The following is a 20946-nucleotide window of genomic DNA, read 5'->3' on the forward strand; positions in this document are numbered from 1 at the left end:
TTTAATATCCTGTGCACGCGAAGAGAAAACGGTGGTTAAGCAATAATTGTTTAGTGTGAGTCTGTCAGTCTGTCCATTTTACCAGTTTATGATCGGAAGGTTTAAAATCGAGGAACGCTTTAAATAAATTGAATGTTATGTTTTGAACACGAATCAGAACATGATTAGGAATGCAAGTTTGGCGTTTAACGTACTTTGGCTCTGAACCAGTCCTGATCGTGCATGCACGGAGAGGTGTGAGATAATATTTTACTCCGTCTGCTCACCTGGCAGTCAAACAAATTGGTTTAATGGAAAAACAATCAAACAAAACAGGAAACTTACTGTTTTTATGAACGTTATAAGGGACACAACAACAGGCTAGAATAACTAATGTAACGTGTTAGATCGGGTGATGTAATAGACACTGGGTAAAATGGCAGTAAACCCCAGAATTAATTGATTTATGCACCTTTAAACCTATTCAAACCTTTATTTAAATTGAATTATATACTAGAATACTGTAGAACACAAATCGCCTTCATAATTATTCAAAGAACCGTGCTATATATTAATATATAGCATGAGTGGGCGTGGCATGTGAGAGGGTGAAGAAGAGGCCGCCGATATGGCGATGTATGATGGCGATTGACGCTGAGTTCAATGGTGATCAATAAAGCCTCCATTTTCTAAACTGCGTCTCAACGTCGTATTATTACAGTGTATAATAAGGGTGGTGTATTCCTATAATATTCCTTCAGTAGCGCTGAACTTCCGGATTTTTTTTAACAATCTTTAAAATTCCGATTTTATTAAAATTGAAGTACATACTTGAACACTGCAGGGGGTATCATGTTTTGTGAACTCTCTAGTTCTACGAGTCATACCCACTCCCACCTGGAGCGAAATATGGTGTTTATACCCCTTTCATGCTCAAGGTACTGCCTTCCTTTTCGCATGACGGACAGACAGATACAACTCCTTTTAGTAATAGTAACACCTGTTCCTTCCGGGATGAAAAAGGTGCCAATACCCGTTCCCTCCAGCAGGGGTCAGTGGTTAAACCACTTGCACTATTCTCCATGTGCAGATGAACATCGCAAGTCGTCTCCCCATTCTCGCTCGGGGAGGAAGGGTTAAGGGGGGATTATGTTGTGCCCATGAACAAATGCTGGGTACCTCAGGCACATATGCACAATTTGATGGAGATTGACACAGTCATTTTAGATTCTACAGAGATGAAACATAGATACATGCATACTAGCCACGGTGGCGTAATGGTGAGAGCGTTCGCTCTGAGTCTGGGAGGTCAGCGGTCAGTTCTCCAATACATGTCTGCATTGAGAGAATTAGCACTGCCTTCTAAATTTGGTGCACTTGAAAACGAAATGAATGGAGATCAGCTAATTGAGAAGATATCTAGGACACAAGTGGGGGAGAGAGACGATTACTTTAATCTGATGACCTAACTTTCCATATAGCCATAAAAATGGCCATCCAAGCCGAAGCAGGTTAACAAAGTGCACAAAAAGTACTGGAACGCCCTCACTTGTTATGGCTACAGATTCTACAGTTCAGAAAATTAAGCAAAATACGACCTCATTGGCTACAGATCCTGAAGTTGCAATACAACAAGTGTAACCTGTGCATTCTATTCGTGTTGCAGAATTGTGGATCCACCAGGCCCGAGTCAAGAGCCTCTTATTTCCGTGTTCGGGACCAACCTTGTAGGGAGTGCAGCAAATTGAACCACTTTGTCAGGTGGTGTAGCTCCACCTGCACAAAAGTACCTGCTCGGCCACCGACCTTGCACTCTACACCAGCCACCACCCATATGCTGTACTTATTGAACTCCATGAAGCTTTAAAACATCTATATAATACGCTTCTTTTGTCCGTCCGTCTATCTGTGTGTAACATTCCTTCCACTCATTGGTTGGACAGCATGCCTGACTCCACCCACAATTTCAACTTCATGAAAAATAATATGGCCTTCATGTTGTTGCTTTTGTTATGCGAAGCCAAAGACATTGTCGGAGCATGTCAAAAGATTTCCTTTTCAGTGTAAAACGAAGAAAGTGACAGTTAAAAGGATTGTGCAACGACCAAATTGACTGATACCAATAGTCTTCATGGGCTTTGTGAAGATAGGCTTCAGCGATTTGAGGCAGTGCGGTCTGTTGCCTTATACACCGCCCAAATAACTATGTGGCATTCTCTCAAGCAGGGCTTAAACCCATGTCATTATAAAGGTCTTTGTCCGAGGTCATTATTCACTTTTAACGATGTGTACATATGCATCAGGAAGATGATGATTGCTTTTTGGTTGCTTATATCATCGGCACAATTAACCTGCTCATGGGCACATATCTTTTTCTGCATATCTCATGGGATTGTGAGTTGGGCAGGTGACCGTGACGGGCCATGGCATGTGGGAGCTGTTTCAATTGTGATTTCTGTGAAGTTGGTAATAACATGGTAGGGGAGGGAAAAGTGGTAATATTCTGCTGTTTTAAAGTGGGAATGCCCATTTGCTTTCATGATCAGGCGAAGTGATCAGGTGAGAAGGGGAGGACAGAGTTGAGGTTGGGAAGGGGATGCAGGGGGGAGAGCAAAAATGGGACAGAGTTGTTGGAAGGTTAAGGACTTCCGTTAGGGGTGTGGAGGAGGGTTGAGGACCTGAAGTCACATTTTATATTATGGGGAGGTTCCATGGGTCCCTGCTAGTGTCTTATATTCCTCAATGACATGTGTGTTTCTCTGTTCCTAAACACTGTTGCCAAGGTATCTCCCCTGAGCTTTGAAAGTGCACAGTTTTCTTTTTCTATTTTCCCCTATAACGCTCCTCCACCACCCACAGCCATTACGGACATGCTAAAATTGATGTGCTGAGTACATTACAACTTCCAGTATATTATGGTGCCCGGACCATTACAAAAACAGGTGCAAATTATTTAGGCCTCAATATGTTTCCTAGCCTTGGCTTTTTCTTGACGGACTGCAGTAGCCCATTCATATGGCAAGTCTCCTTACCCTGACAGCAACAATGGCCTGCGCTCTGCAACAGTTCAGGTTCTCCACATTCCTCCACCAATGCTAAGTCAACCCCACTGTGACCCAGTTATTCAACCACTGCGCCGCAATCCTCTCTCTTTGTGGGAACAGGTGTCAACGGAGCTGAAATTCCTGCTGGAAGTTGGCATGAAAGGGCCGATCAAATCATCTCCTTGGATCTCCAGCCTTGTTATAGTGAAGAAAGGTTTTGCGGATACTTTCTTGACTGAGTTTGCATGGATTTGTGTTGTGAACAAGTTGATTATTCTTTATAAATATCCACTCCTGACAGTTGCTCACTACCTACTTCTATGGTTCTACTGTCTTCAGCAAGTTGGACTTGCACCAAGGCTACCTACCTCCAGGTCCCCCTTGATCAAGTCAGGAGGAACCTCATGGCTTTCATTAGGCATACTGGAATTTTTTGTTATACCCACCTGTGGTTCAGATTGAGCTCTGCACCCAGCTGTTTCCAAAAAAATAAGGTCATATATTTTTACCGGCATTTCAGGTACGTCCTTTTACTTGGATGGTGTCAGATCAGGATGGATGGTCCCAACAACTCAGTACATGACAAAAACCTACTTGAAATGTTCCAAACACTTGTACAGCACAACATAACAATGAATGATGGCAAATGGCGATTTGCGATGCCTGAAATTCGTTTGTCGGCTTTTTCTCTCAGTCCAAGGGATTTCTCCTTTTCAGTCTAAGGTGGAAGCAATTCATCGCATCCCTGAGCCTAAAACCGCTCCTCAGCTTGACCGCCTTCATGGCCATGACCACCTACGACCTACACTTCGTGCCACCGCACTCGTTCACCTTTTCAGCATTGCATCATATTCTTAAGAAGGAGATCTCCTAGGACTGGATCCCTGGCCTGTCAAGTAGCTGTACACAAATTGAAAATTCAACTCATGGATTCTGTGTCTTTTGCACCCGGGAAGGTGTAAACGTTTCTGGCAACCCTCGACTCTGATTCTGCAATTGGACCAAATGGCATCAGCTCATGTGTCCTAAAAAATCTGCTCTGCGGCTCTTGTGCATCCTCTCTCTGCCCTTTCATCCATGCTTTACAAAAGGTCATTTCTCATCTGCTTGTAAATCAGCCAACATCACAACATTACATAAAAAGGTACAGAAACTAATCCCTTGCACTACAAACCAATTAGCTTACATCCAATAATCAGCAAGGTCATGGAATCTATCATCACAGTTGACATCAAATCATTCCTTTTCTCCAACAGCCTAATCTTCGGTCATCAATTCGGATTCAGATCAGGTCACTCTAACTTGGACATGCTGCTTCTCCTCTCCCAACAATAAATGGAGGCCCTCAATATCAGACATGAGATCATGGCCGTCTCTTTAGACATATCTCAAGGTATTGATACAGTCTGGCATCTCGCCTTGCTCTCCAAACTGTCTACCTATGGAATCCAAGGCTGACTCCACTCTTGGATTACTGACATCCTCCACTCTCGTAGCCAATGTGTGGCTCTCAACTGAACCCTTTCTTCTCCTCTCCCTGTCAATACTGGAGTACACCACTGCAGTGTTCTCGGCTCTATCCCACTCCTAATCTTCATCAATTATCTCACTGACTCTCTGGAAAATCCTCTGTATCTCTTTTCTGATGACTCCACTCTCTGCCGTGACATCCCTCATCCTTCTAACAGACAGGCAGCAGCCTCTTCCCTCTCCGCAGATCTTAAAATCATAAACTGGTCAAACACTTGGAATTTTGTCTTTCAATCCTGAGAAATCCCAAACACTTACTCTCTCTCTCCGAAAGGACCATACCACAAATCCTCCGATCTACTTTCTCAACAACCCTCTCAAAGAGCTTCAATCACTGAAACGTTTGGGTGTCACTCTCAGCCATGATTTATCTTGGGCAAGCCACATTTCAAAGTTGACCTCCAAAGCCAAACGACAACTGGGCATCCTCCATTGTCCAAAGTCCTTCTTTGGCACACCTGAGCTTCTATCCACCTACAATTCTTTAATCCACAGCTTGATGGAGTACTACTCTCCTCTCTGGGTTTGCCCCCTCCCACCCCACCTCACATCTTGCTCAGCTTGGCTTTCTTTCTCAGGCTTTCAAGACAATTGGAATCTCTCCCAATGTAGCTGAGTATATGTGCCTATCATCACACATGTCATAGGCTCGACCATTCATGACTTCTCAAGCACATGAACCTCATAATGTCTTCGTCTTTTACTTCTGTCATCCAACTCCGCAGCTGCCATGTAGTTATTAGCCCTCATTGGACTTGGTCTGAAACGGGGGATTATGGATTGGGTCTCATCCGTCCGTTCGCAACCATATCTCGGACATGTATGGACCGATTTTACTCATATTTGTAACAAAGACAATACATGACGGTATACATAGGCACATAATTTTGTTTCGCAATGCAGTCAAAGATGGCCGACTGGCGGGCATTTTAGTTGTAAAAAAACCCAATGTTGAACACGTCGTCAAACATTTATCGGACATGTATTTACCGATCTTGTTCAAACTTTGCACACAGATAATGAATGATGGCTTACATATACACACCTTTTTTTTTTCGAAATAAGATCCAAGATGGCCGACTGGCTGCCATTTTGTTACTATTTTTTGTTGTCCCCTTGCAAACATTTATTCCGTTACAAGACCACTCAAGTCAGTTGTGCATTCACATAAATATTGTAAATATGTGCTAACCCTTTAACTCCGTACAGCAAAATTACTAAAACCACAGGGGCTATGACATTTTATGTCTTTTTCTCCTTGTTCTTACTTCGACACGTCAAAGTTGCAACGTCTTTTTTCGTCTTTGAAGTGATTCACAGTCTAAAAAGCAACCAGAAGGGGAAATTAAACAGCTCTTGGCTATGCTCTGGTCTGTGCTCTAACACCTTAAAATGGGCACCGCTTGTTACTGATTTGCACTGACCACTTCACCCATTGGCCTGAGGCTACACCGATAGCTGACATCACCGCACCTACCGTCGCCAGGGTCTTTGTCCACACCAGGATCGCACATTTCGGTGTTCCATCAACCACCACTACAGATTGTGGTAACCAGTTTGAATCGGCTCTATTTCACAAGATGACTCAGCTCCTGGGTACCGACCATGTGCGAACATCTGCTTACCATCCAGCAGCGAATGGTATGGTGGAGAGTTTCCACCACCAATTCAAGTTTTCCCTGAAAGCAAATGGCAACTCCATGCACCGGACGGCCGTCCTACCTATGGTCCTGCTTGGTACGTGAGCTGCTCTAAAAGCCGACCTTGGATGCTCCACTGCAGAGCTAGTGTACGACGCAACGCTTCGTCTCCGAGGAAACTTCGTCTCAGCATCCGATGACACCTTGCCTGATGCCAGCAACTATGCCAACCAATCCGTACGGCTATGCAGGGCCTCCGGGCGACACCAACAAGTATGCCTTCATTACGCCCGTTTTTTTATTCCCCAGGAATTTTGGTTGGACCAATTTTTGGTTTTGGTTGTGCACTGTTGGAACAAAGGATTGACTCGAATTCCAAACGCCTCTGACATCTTTTCCTTGCATGCTAAAGTCTTGTGCACTCAATGACACAGGTATTGCTTGTTTGGGTTCCATGGGCTTTGGTGTATGGAGTAGGAACAGAAAAGTGAAAGTTTGGTTGAATGATAAATGGATGAAATCAACAAGGCGTCGATTGGGTTATGCTGGTTGCCATGGGAAGGAAGGATAAAACATCTGAAGTATCAGCTTCTGCTTGCTTCCCCTGGTAGTTAGGTAACCTCAATGAATGTCCTGTTGATTTCATCCATTGTTATACCGGTACCTGTCTGCCTACACCAGCAATACTAGTTCTTCATTCCATAATGGTTAAATGATGTCTTGCTACGCAGTAGTGTTTGAAAAGGGAGCGCAGTGTGATAGTTGAGGAACATAATCCCCACACAGTGCTGAGCAAGATGTTGATGGATGAAAGGTTCCTCCTTTATTAAGCGCACGCTCTAGGGATTTGTACTGTAGTCAACGACTCAGCTGGGCAATCTCATTTTCACTTTCTGCGATAACACAGTGAGTGCTTCCAAACTCCACAAATGCGCACAGTGTGTTCGCATTTCCTTGCCAATAAACTGATCGTGGGGGTTGCAACAGTGTAGGCCTTTCTTGATTTTGCTTGTGTATGTCACAGAATGTTTTAATCGACCATGAATACTTTGCATTAGTGTATGTCTCCTTTAATCTGCTTGTGGCTTGGGTGATCATGGCAGATATAAGAGATGACATGATATGTCTGACTTGTGGGTATTTGCAGCCTTTGTATATTTACAGCAACATACTAATACATTAATCTTGCTCTCTCACGAGCCAAGGTTTTGTGTTTGAAAATTAATATTTTTTGGGTTTGTTGTGCAAGTCAACACTGATTACAATACAGTAGATGCCTGCCACGAACAGAACAGATTCAAACCTGCAACCAGTTGCTCCATACGCAGGAACAGATTCAAACCTGCCATCAGTTGCTGCATACCTAGGAACAGATTCAAACCTGCCATCAGTTGCTGCATACGCAGGAACAGATTCAAACCTGCCATCAGTTGCTGCATACGCAGGAACAGATTCAAACCTGCAACCAGTTGCTGCATACGCAGGAACAGATTCAAACCTGCAACCAGTTGCTGCATACGCAGGAACAGATTCAAACCTGCCATCAGTTGCTGCATATGCAGGAACAGATTCAAACCTGCCATCAGTTACTGCATACGCAGGAACAGATTCAAACCTGTCATCAGTTGCTGCATACGCAGGAACAGATTCAAACCTGCAACCAGTTGCTTCATATGCAGGAAAAGATTGAAACCTGCAACCACTTGCTGCATATGCAGGAACAGATTCAAACCTGCAACCAGTTGCTGCATACACAGGAAAAGATTCAAACCTGCAACCAGTTGCTGCAAACGCAGGAACAGATTCAAACCTGCCACTAGTTGCTTCATACACAGGAACAGATTCAAACCTGCCATCAGTTGCTGCATATGCAGGAACAGATTCAAACCTGCCATCAGTTGCTGCATACCTAGGAACAGATTCAAACCTGCCACTAGTTGCTTCATACGCAGGAATAGATTCAAACCTGCAACCAGTTGCTCCGTACGGAGGAACAGATTCAAACCTGCCATCAGTTGCTGCATATGCAGGAACAGATTCAAACCTGCCACTAGTTGCTTCATACGCAGGAACAGATTCAAACCTGCAACCAGTTGCTCCGTACGGAGGAACAGATTCAAACCTGTCATCAGTTGCTGCATACGCAGGAACAGATTCAAACCTGCCACTAGCTGCTTCATACGCAGGAACAGATTCAAACCTGCAACCAGTTGCTCCGTACGGAGGAACAGATTCAAACCTGCCATCAGTTGCTGCATATGCAGGAACAGATTCAAACCTGCCATCAGTTGCTGCATACGCAGGAACAGATTCAAACCTGTCATCAGTTGCTGCATATGCAGGAACAGATTCAAACCTGCAACCAGTTGCTGCATATGCAGGAACAGATTCAAACCTGCAACCAGTTGCTGCATACGCAGGAACAGATTCAAACCTGCAACCAGTTGCTGCATACACAGGAACAGATTCAAACCTGCAACCAGTTGCTGCATACGCAGGAACAGATTCAAATCTGCAACCAGTTGCTGCATACGCAGGAACAGATTCAAACCTGCAACCAGTTGCTGCATACGCAGGAACAGATTCAAACCTGCCAATAGTTGCTTCATACGCAGGAACAGATTCAAACCTGCAACCAGTTGCTCCGTACGGAGGAACAGATTCAAACCTGCAACCAGTTGCTCCATACGGAGGAACAGATTCAAACCTGCAACCAGTTGCTCCATACGGAGGAACAGATTCAAACCTGCAACCAGTTGCTCCGTACGGAGGAACATTAAAACCTGCAATCAGTTGCTCCATATGCAGGAACAGATTCAAACCTGCAACCAGTTGCTCCATATGCAGGAACAGATTCAAACCTGCAACCAGTTGCTCCATATGCAGGAACAGATTCAAACCTGCAACCAGTTGCTGCATACGCAGGAACAGATTCAAACCTGCAACCAGTTGCTGCATACGCAGGAACAGATTCAAACCTGCAACCAGTTGCTCCATACGCAGGAACAGATTCAAACCTGCAACCAGTTGCTGCATACGCAGGAACAGATTCAAACCTGCCACTAGTTGCTTCATACGCAGGAACAGATTCAAACCTGCAACTAGTTGCTCCATACGCAGGAACAGATTCAAACCTGCAACGGGTTGTTGCATACGCAGGAACAGATTCAAACCTGCAACCAGTTGCTGCATATGCAGGAACAGATTCAAACCTGCAACTAGTTGCTCCATACGCAGGAACAGATTCAAACCTGCAGCTGATTGTTGCATATGCATGAATACAGTGAATACATGTAAATGACATGGGCATGGCATTTTGCTGATCTACAATGTAAGCAGGAATCTGTCTGGCATGTGATGGAAACAATACAGTATGGCCTGATGATGTATTTGTTTTATCAGTTTTATACTTCCTGCAGACAGTTGTTCCTTTGGCCAAACACACTCCACCCAACATCTGCAGCAAAGCCGTTGCCTTACAGCAGCCAACATGCGTTTACACCACATATCTTCTCTCTGGAATTTCAGCATTCCCATGGGTCTGCCAGTTTACCCGAGTTCTCTGACTTTTGTGTAACAGGTTTTACTTGACATTCTTCAGTGACCTGGGTTTTTGGAGGAACTGAAACACTTAAACTCAAAATCAATCATTGAGGGTTGTTCAACGTTGACATGGACTTTTGTTTCAACAAAGGAATAAGTACAAGTTACAGCTGATTATAAACTTCACCTATTTCTCTGGGTGTTTACCTGCTTACACATACAAACTGTCCCACTGATTTTGATATCATCCATCCAAATAGCCCCTTTGATTCCATGTGCATAGAATGGGACTAGCATGCAGCCATCATGGGACATGGGCTTTGACGGCGCCCACACAAGCATTGTTTGAGTGGTGAAAAAGATGGAAATTACAACATGCCAAATCTGGAGTCCTGTATGAGAGCAGGGAAATATGAAAAAGAGTTGGACAGATTGGGGATAAACAAAGAAGGATTTCCAGAAACCTGTTTCCATGCGAATACCCAGGTCCTTTGAGGTTTAATAGAGTATGGCTTACAGGTCCTTTGATATCCACCTTCCATGAAGCTTTTTGAATTTAAAGTGAGAATGATTGATTGCTTCCACCTTTTTTTTTTTCTTTTTTTTTGTATACTGAATCGAGGCTCGTGAAAGAGCTAACATTTACTTCACAAACAAATCAACCAGACAAACAAAATATCTAAAAAGAGGGAGCGGAAAGCAAGATGGGGAGAGAAGGGGAAGCACACAAACACAACATTTGAGAGCAGGGAGATGTGTGGAAGGGAGAGGGCTTGGGGGGAGGAGGCGTGGGAAGGGGGGGGGTGGAGGGAGAAGTATAAAACACAAGGACACCAAGGACTTTCAGGACAGAAGTTGGTATTTCAAAAAAGTGGAATTGGGGTGAAATTAGCAGGGGTAGAAAAGATCAAGGTTTTGGATGGGGGAAGATAAGAGATGGTGGTGAACAGCTGTTTTAAAGACCTGGAGGGTGGAGAGGGATTGAAGAGAGTGAGGGAGTTTGTTCCAGAGGCGGGAGAAAAGAGGAATGAAGGAGTGAAGGTGAGCAGAGAGTCTTGATTTTGGCAGTTTGACCATAAGAGGGTTGCAGGCAGATCCTGTGCGACCTGTAGGAATATTTGCGGGACAGAGCCCAGAGAGAGCTGGGGGGGGCAAGGCCAGAGAGGAGTCGGTAGAAGATGGAAAGACCACCAACCTGCCTGCGGTGAGTGAGTGAGAGGCCCTTGGAGTTAGCTTCATCGCGGGAGATTCCAATGATTCTGAATGCTTTGGTTTCAACACCGTGAAGACGAGCTAGGTGTGAGGCAGGAGCACCAGCCCAGAGGGGAGAGCAGTATTCCATTGAGCTGCGGATGAAAGCCTTGTATGTGGTGAGGAGCTCAGGTGTGCCAAGGAAGGACTTCGCACGACGGAGGATGCCCAGTCGGCGACTGGCTTTGGAGGCCAGATTTGAAATGTGGTTTTCCCAGGAAAGATCATGGCAGATAGTGAGACCCAAAAGCTTGAGTGACAGAACTTCTTGGAGAGGATTATTCAGAAAGTGGATGGGAGGGTTGTCCAGTCGGTCTTTTCGGAGAGACATCGTAAGAGTGTGAGATTTGTCAGGATTGAAAGAAATGTTCCACTTGTTTGCCCAGTCTGTGATTTTGTCCAGGTCTGCAGAGAGTGAGGAGGCAGCAGACTGTCGATCTGAGGGATGAAGAATGGAGCGACAGAGAGTAGTCATCAGCAAAGAGATACAGAGGATTTTCAAGAGAGTCAGAGAGATCATTGATGAAGACCAGAAAAAGCACAGGGCCCAGAACACTGCCTTGTGGAACTCCAGCCTGAACAGGAAGAGGAGATGAGAGAAACCCATTCAGGGCCACACGTTGACTATGACTAGAGAGGAAGTCCGCCAGCCATGCGTGGAGATTTCCATGGATACCAAAAGAGGAGAGTTTGGCGAGCAGAGCGGGGTGCCAGACCGTATCGAAGGCGGTACGACGGTACTAAAGGAGCTGTGCTCCCACGTAGTCGGAAGAATGGACGTGACAAAAAGCTGGAATTCGTCCGAGTTTCTTTATTGTCACAAAACAACTCGGGTACTCTGAAAAGCCCGTTTATCGGGCAGCAATATATATACACACATTATCCCGGAGCATTTGCCCAGGAAAGGCGAGAGGGGGCGTGGCCGGGCGTCCTGGCCGCGGCCTGGCAAGTCGAGAGCGGGCTTGGCCGGGCGTCCTGAACGAGCCCGGCATGGTGATCGCTCCGCGTCCTTGGTAGGTGCAAGGCGATTGTGTAAACCCAGCGGTAGCCGCTACACACGTCCCCCCAGAATCGACTTGCACCGGCAGGGTCAATTTGAGGGGGGTCCTGATGACCCGGCCGAAGCGACCCCTGGTGGGTCGTGGGGGGGGGGGGGTCCGGTGTGGTGGTGGGCGGTCGAGTGGGGGGCACCGTGGATGGGGGGCGGCCTCGCCGCGGCGGAAGGGCCAACCGTGGCGGTTGGTCGATGTCCACGTGCTCCGGCTTGAGGCGGTCCACCGCAATCCGGTCCGACCTGCCGCCGATGTCGATGACGAACGACTTGTCGTCCCGTCGCAGGACCCGGAAGGGCCCGTCGTACGGCGGCCGGAGTGGCCCCCGATGTGCGTCATGACGCACAAAAACGTACTCCGCTGTGCGAAGCGCTGGGGGGACGTAGGACTGGGGGTCACCGTGGTGGGATGTTGGCACGGGGGCAAACCGTCGGGCGGCCTCCTGGAGGTCCGAGCGCTGGTGAGCTGCGGACCAGGGACTGGTAGCGTCGGGCACGAATTCGCCCGGGACGCGTAGCGCCTGGCCGTAGACAAGCTCGGCGGTGGATGCCCGGAGGTCCTCCTTGGTGGCCGTGCGGAGGCCCAAAAGGACCCACGGCAGCCTGTCGGCCCAACCGCCGTCTTGAAGGCCGGCCATGAGCGCGGCCTTCATGGAGCGGTGGAATCGCTCACACAACCCGTTGGCTTGTGGGTGATAGGCCGTAGTATGGTGGAGCTTGACCCCCAGGTTGCGGGCGACCGCGCCCCACAGCTCGGAGGTGAACTGCGGTCCGCGGTCCATAGAGATGTCCGCCGGTGCGCCGAAGCGGGCGACCCAGGTGGCGATGAAAGCCTGCGCCACGTCGGCGGTGATGGTGGAGACGAGGGGAACGGCCTCCGGCCACCTGGTGGTCCTGTCCACTATGGTGAGCAGGTGTGTGAACCCCCGTGATGGGGGGAGGGGGCCCACCAGATCTACGTTGACGTGGTCGAAACGTCGTTCGGGCACGGTGAAAGGTGCCAGCGGGGCCTGGGTGTGTCGGTGGACCTTGGCCTGTTGGCAGGCTGTGCAGGTGCTGGTCCAATCGTGGACGTCCCGTCGAAGGCCGTGCCAGACGAATCGCGCCTTCACCAGCTTCTGGGAAGCTTTCCGGCCCGGGTGGGAAAGGCCTTGGAGGGAGGCGAAGATGCGGCGTTGCCATGTAACGGGCACGATGGGGCGAGGCTGGCCTTGGGAGACGTCGCAGAGCAGGACAGTGTCCGCGAAGGGGATGTCGGCTAGGCGGAGGCCCGTGTCCGCCGCCCGGAGGGCTTGCACCGTGGTGTCGGTGGTTTGGTCCGCCGCCATAAGCGCGAAGTCCACGCCGAGGTGGACCGCGTTCGCGCTGGCCCGAGAAAGACAGTCGGCCACGGCGTTGTTTTTGCCGGCGACGTGCCAGATGTCCGTGGTAAACTCCGACACGGCGGAGAGGTGGCGCTGTTGGCGGGCCGACTACGGCTCCGTGACCTTGGCCATTGCGTAAACCAACGGCTTGTGGTCGACGAACGCCGTGAAGGGTCGGCCCTCCAGGAGGTGGCGGAAATGGCGAACGGCCAGGTGTAGACTGAGGAGCTCACGGTCAAACGTGCTATATTTGAGCTCGTTCGGCCGGAGCTGCCGGCTGAAAAAAGCGAGTGGCTGCCAAACCCCGTTCACCCATTGCTCATGTACGGCGCCCACCGCGTAGTCGGAGGCATCCGTGGTGAGGGTGATGGGAGCGTTGAGCACCGGGTGAGCGAGCAGTGTTGCGTCAGCGAGGGCCCGCTTTGAGCTTTGGAAGGCCGCGTCCATTGCTGCGGACCAGACGATGTCATGCTTGGCCGGCTTGCCCCGGAAGGCTTCGTAGAGGGGCCGCATGAGTTGAGCAGCACGGGGCACGAAGCGGTGATAGAAATTCACCATTCCCAGGAATTCCTGCAGGGCCTTTATGGAGCGGGGTCGCGGAAACGTGGTGATGGCCTCGACCTTGGTTGGCAGCGGCACGGTCCCGTTCTTGGTGATGTGGTGGCCCAAAAAATCAACGGCCGTCGTGCCGAAGTGGCATTTGGCCGGGTTGACGATGAGGCCGTGCTCGCTGAGGCGCCCGAACAGTGTTCGGAGGTGGAGGAGGTGCTCGGCCCGGGACGTGCTGGCGACGAGGATGTCGTCCAGGTAAACGAAGAGGAACGGCAGGTCACGCAGCACGCCGTCCATCAAGCGCTGGAACGCCTGAGCCGCGTTCTTGAGGCCAAACGGCATCCGTAGGAATTCGAATAAGCCGAACGGCGTGATGACGGCCGTTTTAGGGACGTTGGCCGCCCTGACAGGTACCTGGTGATATCCCCATATGAGATCGATTTTTGAAAAAATGACCCGTCCTGCCAGACGGGCGGAGAAGTCTTGGATGTGCGGGATCGGATACCTGTCGGGGGTGGTAGCGTCGTTAAGGCGGTGGTAGTCGCCACATGGGCGCCAGCCGCCCCCTGGTTTTGGGACGATGTGTAGTGGCGAAGCCCACGCGCTATCGGAGCGCCGCACGATGCCGAGGTGTTCCAAAGCGTCGAACTCGGCTTTGGCCACGGCGAGCTTGGCTGGGTCGAGGCGGCGGGCTCTGGCGTAGACCGGCGGGCCCGTGGTTGGTATGTGGTGCTCGATCCCATGTCGTACTGCGACGGCCGAAAACGTCGGCCGCGTGAGGGCCGGGAACTCCGTGAGCAGGCGAGCAAACTCGTTCGCCGCCGGGAGGGCGCATGCCAGCTCGGTCAGAGCGGAGCTGCTCAATGTGCATACCAGGGAGCTGAAGGTCTCGGCGTTGATGAGGCGACGCCGTTGGACGTCCACCAGCAGTCCGTGTGCGCAGAGGAAGTCGGCGCCTAGCAGAGCCATGGGCACACTGGCGGTTACAAAAGTCCAAGCAAAGCGTTGGCCGCCGAAGCAGAGGGTGACGTTGTGCGGGCCGAAGGTGCGGATGACCGATCCGTTGGCCGCAACCAAGGAGGGGCCGCAAACCGCGGACTGCCTGTCCTGATCGGAGGCGGGTATGACGCTCAGTTGGGCGCCGGTGTCGCACAGGAAGCGCCGTCCGGACGCTTTGTCCGTGATGAAAAGTAAATTGCCCGTGTGGCCGGCGCTCATGGCTGGTAATGAACGCCAGCCCGGCCGTTTCCCGGCCTGCCGAAGGTGCACGGGGGTCGGCATGTCCGGGCCTTCTGTCCGAACCTGGCATGATAGTAACACCATGCTTGGTCAGGTGGAGGCCCCGGTCGTCGTGCTGGAGGTGGTCGGCTCGGCGTTGCGGCCGCCAATTGCGTCGGCAGTTAGGTCGTCGACCGTGACGGGTGCTCGGGCGCCATGGGCGTTGCGTCGGACGGCGGTGGGCCCCAGGTCGCTGCTGCAATGCGTTGGCCTGCCGCAGAGATCTTGTCGGCTTCCCTGGCGAGGGCGCGGGGATCCGTGATCGTCGTGCTCGCCAGGGCGAGGCGTACTGGGCTAGGCAGCTGACGGAGGAACAGCTCCCGGAACAGGAATGCCGGAGAGTGCTCGCCGAGCAGCGAAAGCATGTAGTCCATTCGCTCGGACAGGCGCGTGTCGCCGAGCTCGGGCAGGTCGAGCAGGCGCCGTGCGCGTTCCGCCGATGGGAGGGCGAAAGCGTCGAGGAGGAGCTTTTTAATAGTGCCGTATTTGTCAGCGGCTGGCGGGCTCTCGAGGAGGCTCAGGGCGCGGGCCGCGGTGGCTGAACCGAGCGCTGCTACCACATGGTGGAAGCGGGTGTCGTCGGCCGTGATGCCTCGCAGGGCGAACAGGGAGTCCGCCTGGGCGAACCAAACCGCCGCGTGAGCCTCCCAGAAGGTAGGCAGTTTAAGGGCAACTGCCGTGTCCATGTCGGTAGGTCACCAATGAAGGAGCTGTGCTCCCACGTAGTCGGAAGAATGGACGCGACAAAAAGCTGGAATTCGTCCGAGTTTCTTTATTGTCACAAAACAACTCGGGTACTCTGAAAAGCCCATTTATCGGGCAGCAATATATATACACACATTATCCCGGAGCGTTTGCCCAGGAAAGGCGAGAGGGGGCGTGGCCGGGCGTCCTGGCCGCGGCCTGGCAAGTCGAGGGCGGGCATGCCCGGGCATGCCCGGGCGTCCCGGACGCGGCCTGGCAAGTCGAGAGCGGGCCTGCCCGGGCGTCCTGGACGAGCCCGGCATGGTGATCGCTCCGCGTCCTTGGTAGGTGCAAGGCGATTGTGTAAACCCAGCGGTAGCCGCTACAGTACCAGACGAGACCTCCAATCTTGCGCATGCGCATTATATAGTCCATCAGGTGATTCGCCAAAATTATCTGCACTTTGTTTTAACCTGTGACGTTTGCTGGTTTGATCTTCTCTTTCACAACAAACTTAATCATCACATCTCTGTTCCATAGCACATATAACTGTGTTGACCACCGTATTGGTTTTCCCGAGACAGCCTTGATATAACGTTCTCAGGATAGAAAATATCACTGCCATTTATTTTCGAGATCAGATACAAGATGGCCAAATGGCAGCCATTTTGTTGCTTCAACGTGTCCCCAACCATTTCTTGAACACGCATGGTCCGATTTTGGTCAAACTTGGCACATGCACGGCACATGACGGTATACACATGCACCTTACTTTATTTTGCGATATGATCAAAGATGGCTGACTGGGAGACTGGCGGCCATTTTATTTGTAAAAAAAAACCCGATATTGAACACGTCCCAGAAAAAAACCCCGAAAAACCCCGATATGATACTATTATATTACATATATATAATATATAAAAACGACAAACACGGTTCGTGAAGCCGTGTGAATATATATCTATTAATGCCCGTACTATATCTATATCTAAAATTATATCCCCCCCCTCTATTTACATGAAATGGTTTGGTCCAAAGCGAACGGCTTGCGAGTACGGTGACAATCCCCCCCCTCTATTTACATGAAATGGTTTGGTCCATTCGCAAAGCCAAAGCGAACGGCAGTTACGAATCGCAGTTACAATGAATCGCAAAGTAGTTTTAATTAGTTTTAAAACATAGTTTAACGCCAACATAGTTTGCCAACGTGAAATAAATGAATACGCTCTCAAATGTGCCGTCCGAGGCAGAGTCTGTTCGGCACGTTCGGCACACGTGATAGCTCGCTGCTCTCTGATTGGTTGAATCGTTTTTTGGACATAGCTCGGTAACTACTTGTCCGATTAATATGAAACCTTGAAAAGGCACATCCTCGGGTCCCCAGCAATATACCTGGCAAGTTTCAAGTATATCGGACCGGTAGTTGTCGAGAAACAGCGGTCGCATACACACACACACACACACACACACACACACACACACACACACAGACAGAGATTAGTGGAATTATAGATAGATAATATATAAAAACGACAAACACGGTTCGTGAAGCCGTGTGAATATATATCTATTAATTACGTACTATTTGAATGTCGGTCGCATCCTGTCAATTAATTACATACTGTTGGAATATACCTTTCGACCCTTTAGATTGCCGAGACCCCTTGGACCTTTGAAGACCCTTTAAGTTCCCCAAGACCCTTAAAGACACCAATGACCCAAACCACCCCAAGGACCCAGAAGACCACAAAAACCCTTAAAGACCCAAAGTACAATGAAGACCGAAAACGCACCAAAGACCAAAATACCCTGAAAACCCAAAAGACCCGAAAGAATACAAAGACCCAAAATAACCCAAAAACCCAAAATAAACTTAAATAACCCGAAGATGCAAAAGACCCCAAAGACCGTTTCAGACCGAGAGGAGCCAAAATAACCTGAAGATCCAAAACATCCAAATGACCCAGAAGACCCCAAAGACCATGATGACCTAAAAGACCCTGAAGACTCAAATGACCCAGAAGACCCCCAAAGACTCAGAGTACCAAAAAGACCCTGAAGACCCAAAATACCTAAAATACCTAAAAGACCTCAAGGGCCCAAATGACTCTAAAGACTACGAAGACCCCAAAGACCCATAAGTAAGACCCTTGTGTTATGGATTCGTCACTTCCATCATTGTGGTTTTCATCCACTGTGAGCACTTTTGGTTCCATGTACTATAATTATTGTTATCGTTTAAGTGAAATGGAGATAACTGTTTTCAAAAGGTGAAAAAATTAGTGTTTTAAAAGAAACCGGAAACCGGATCGGGAGAAAATCGGAAGAAGAAGAGGAGGAGGAAAAGCGGAGCAAGAGAGGTCGAAAAAGAAAGCCGAGCTGCTTTGAGGTCTCGAGGAGACGCTGGCGAACGGGGGTCACGAGCGAACTTTGGGTTTCCTGGGAAAGGGATTCCTGTGACAGTGTGGTTATCGCTGTGACAGATACACCTGCGTGACAGGTTTTGCGGTTGATTCCGAAGAGAATCGTTGTTGGAGTGCAGGTACGCCTTCAGTACGGGCCCGTCGGCCATTTTGCCTCGCTCCCGCCATTTCGCATCACTCCAGCCTTTTCATCTCGCTCCAGCCATTTCACCGTACCCAGCCGTTAGCCTGGTTTGCGTGTGTAACGTGGATTTCGATTTGGAATTTGTGGTTCTCCGTTTGGGAGCTGTTGAACGTTCATGCCCGAAGGTATGATTTCCCAGTCGCCTTTTGAGGGCACCTTTGCCCCTCTTTGGCAGCGTTGACTGTCAGCCGAACTGGATTCTGGTCTCGATACGACATCGTTCTTGCGATCACCGGAGCATGGATCGACTTTGGCTTGGTGCCGGGACAGAGACTTTGGGAATGTTCTTTTCGCTCACTTGGAGCACAGTGAGTTATATTGTACGAAACTGATGGTACCATCATAGGAATGATATACTATTTGTTGTACAATTGATTAATATTGTTCTTGTGCTGTTATTCTTGTGTGACCTTAATACAATACTTGTTTTTTGGTAACAATTGGAGTGGTTTCACCATTGGTCATTGACACCCAGAATAACAAATCTTTCTGCCGTGACTCCTTTCGGGGCTCGGAGGTACACCGTGACCGGGGTTTGGGGAGGAGCACGTAACACTTGACCATTTTGAGCTTTACACCACTTGGACCTTTTTTGATTGCAAATAAATTACAAATAAATAATATCACCTATATTATAAATAAATTTGTACAAAATAAATGTTTGTATTGTGATTGGTGTAGATCATGACATCACAGAAACTAAAGTTCAGTCAGGTCATTATCCTTAGTTAAAACAAGCCTGTGCCTCTGTAGCGATGAAATGATATTTCCTTACAAACGGAACCTGCGACTCCATACTATTGCATGCTTTATCTTTTTATGAACATTTGAGGCATACAGAAGGATGCTCTGACAATGCCTTGTGTGAGTGGAAGCACAAAGTTTCACGGACGATGTATAATGTCAGTGTGGCTGGTTCGCTGACGTACCAGAAATAATATAACCCACCAATAATTCCGTCCAATAAATAATTTGCTTTTTATCCATTTACTTCACCGATAAACCTTCACTCAGTTTCAAACGATTTCTCTTGCAAACCCAACATGCGACCCCTTACTCATCTCATGTTCCACCATCTTTCCATGCACATGTGAGCAGTGCCGGTTAAGGCTTCAGCCCACGGCACACTCAAGATCGGGGGGCCGTTGTGTATTCTTCCGAATAAAATCATTATAAATTAAAATAACACCACAGGTGAGTGTTATGTTACTTATATTTAAATAAATATATGTATTAAATTTTGTAATGCATATGCACAATATTTCAACTGGTAATGTTTTTGTTACAGAAAATATTAGCGAATAAGGTCAGAAAAGGACTTAACCAAGGTTAATTTAAACACATGTAATTCCCCTCAACCCATGGTAACTGGGGACCTCCATGTCTCGGGGTCTGGGACACGTGCCTCCTGTGCCCCCACCTTAATCCACCTCTGCACGTGAGGCGTACTAAATAACTTGTGTCGAGAACGAATTCCCTTACAAACGAAACCTCAAACTCCTTACTTATGCTTCCACTATCTTTTCATGTATGTCTGTCTATCTATTTGTGTCTGTCTATCTATTTGTGTCTTTCTATCTACAGACTTGGCATTTAATATGGAATATTTTTTTTTTCTTGACTTGGGTTTACTTTCTTAACTCAGTATATCAATCTGGTGAGTTTCTTTTACACTTTGGTGATTTATTTGTTAAAAGAACCATGTCACTGATTGTCTGTCGCAGCAAGAAGTCAACAACAGGATTATATCACAGGTGGCATGGCAAAATGTACGGACAGGTGCATTTGATGATTGGCTTCACAGTCGGGTATACAAGGGTTGTTGCGTTCTGTATTAGTGGAAAACAACTACTGCACGTCTCCAAAAGTTATTGCCGCTTCCTCTGAAGATGGTCCGTCAACTCGACAATGCTGTTTGTCATGGAATGGTGGCTTTACGAAATTACGGCATGAAACAGCGTGCTATTGCTTGGCAGTATGGCATCACTCAAGGTCAGGTGTCGAAGATCCTGAAACGAAATGCTCAGAGGGGTGTCCCTACTCCAATACCGAGGCCAGGACGTCCCCGCAGAACCACAAGGAGGGATGACTGCCAGCTGCACCGGTTAGTCCGCAATGGCCGTACCAATTCAGCTAATCGGCTTAGGGCTGAGTGGCAGCAACTGACAAATGTGCCTGTATCCAGAAGGCGAGTCAACCAACGACTGGTTCAAGCATGCTATCGTGCCAGGCGTCCCCTGAGAGCATGCCTGACCAGACAACACCGCCAGCGCCGATTGCAGTGGGCCAGAGAGCACCGTCAATGACAGCCAGGACACTGGAATCACGTGACCTTCAGTGACGAGTTTAGATTTCTGGTCTATCGTCAAGATGGCTGCGTCCGAGTGCGCAGACAAGTGCATGAAGCCTACAACAAAGATTGT

At 48.8% G+C, this 20946-nt stretch overlaps 1 protein-coding gene across 11 annotated transcripts in view; it reads left to right on the forward strand.

The window, feature by feature from the left end:
* Positions 1 to 20946, forward strand: part of LOC137421193 (actin-binding LIM protein 1) — a 488353-nt gene that overhangs the window by 268365 nt on the left and 199042 nt on the right. The gene's annotated exons all lie outside the window — the stretch shown is intronic.

Source organism: Myxine glutinosa, chromosome 2 (genome assembly GCF_964187855.1).
Source record: "Myxine glutinosa chromosome 2, kmMyxGlut1.1, whole genome shotgun sequence".
Classification (NCBI taxonomy): domain Eukaryota; kingdom Metazoa; phylum Chordata; class Myxini; order Myxiniformes; family Myxinidae; genus Myxine; species Myxine glutinosa.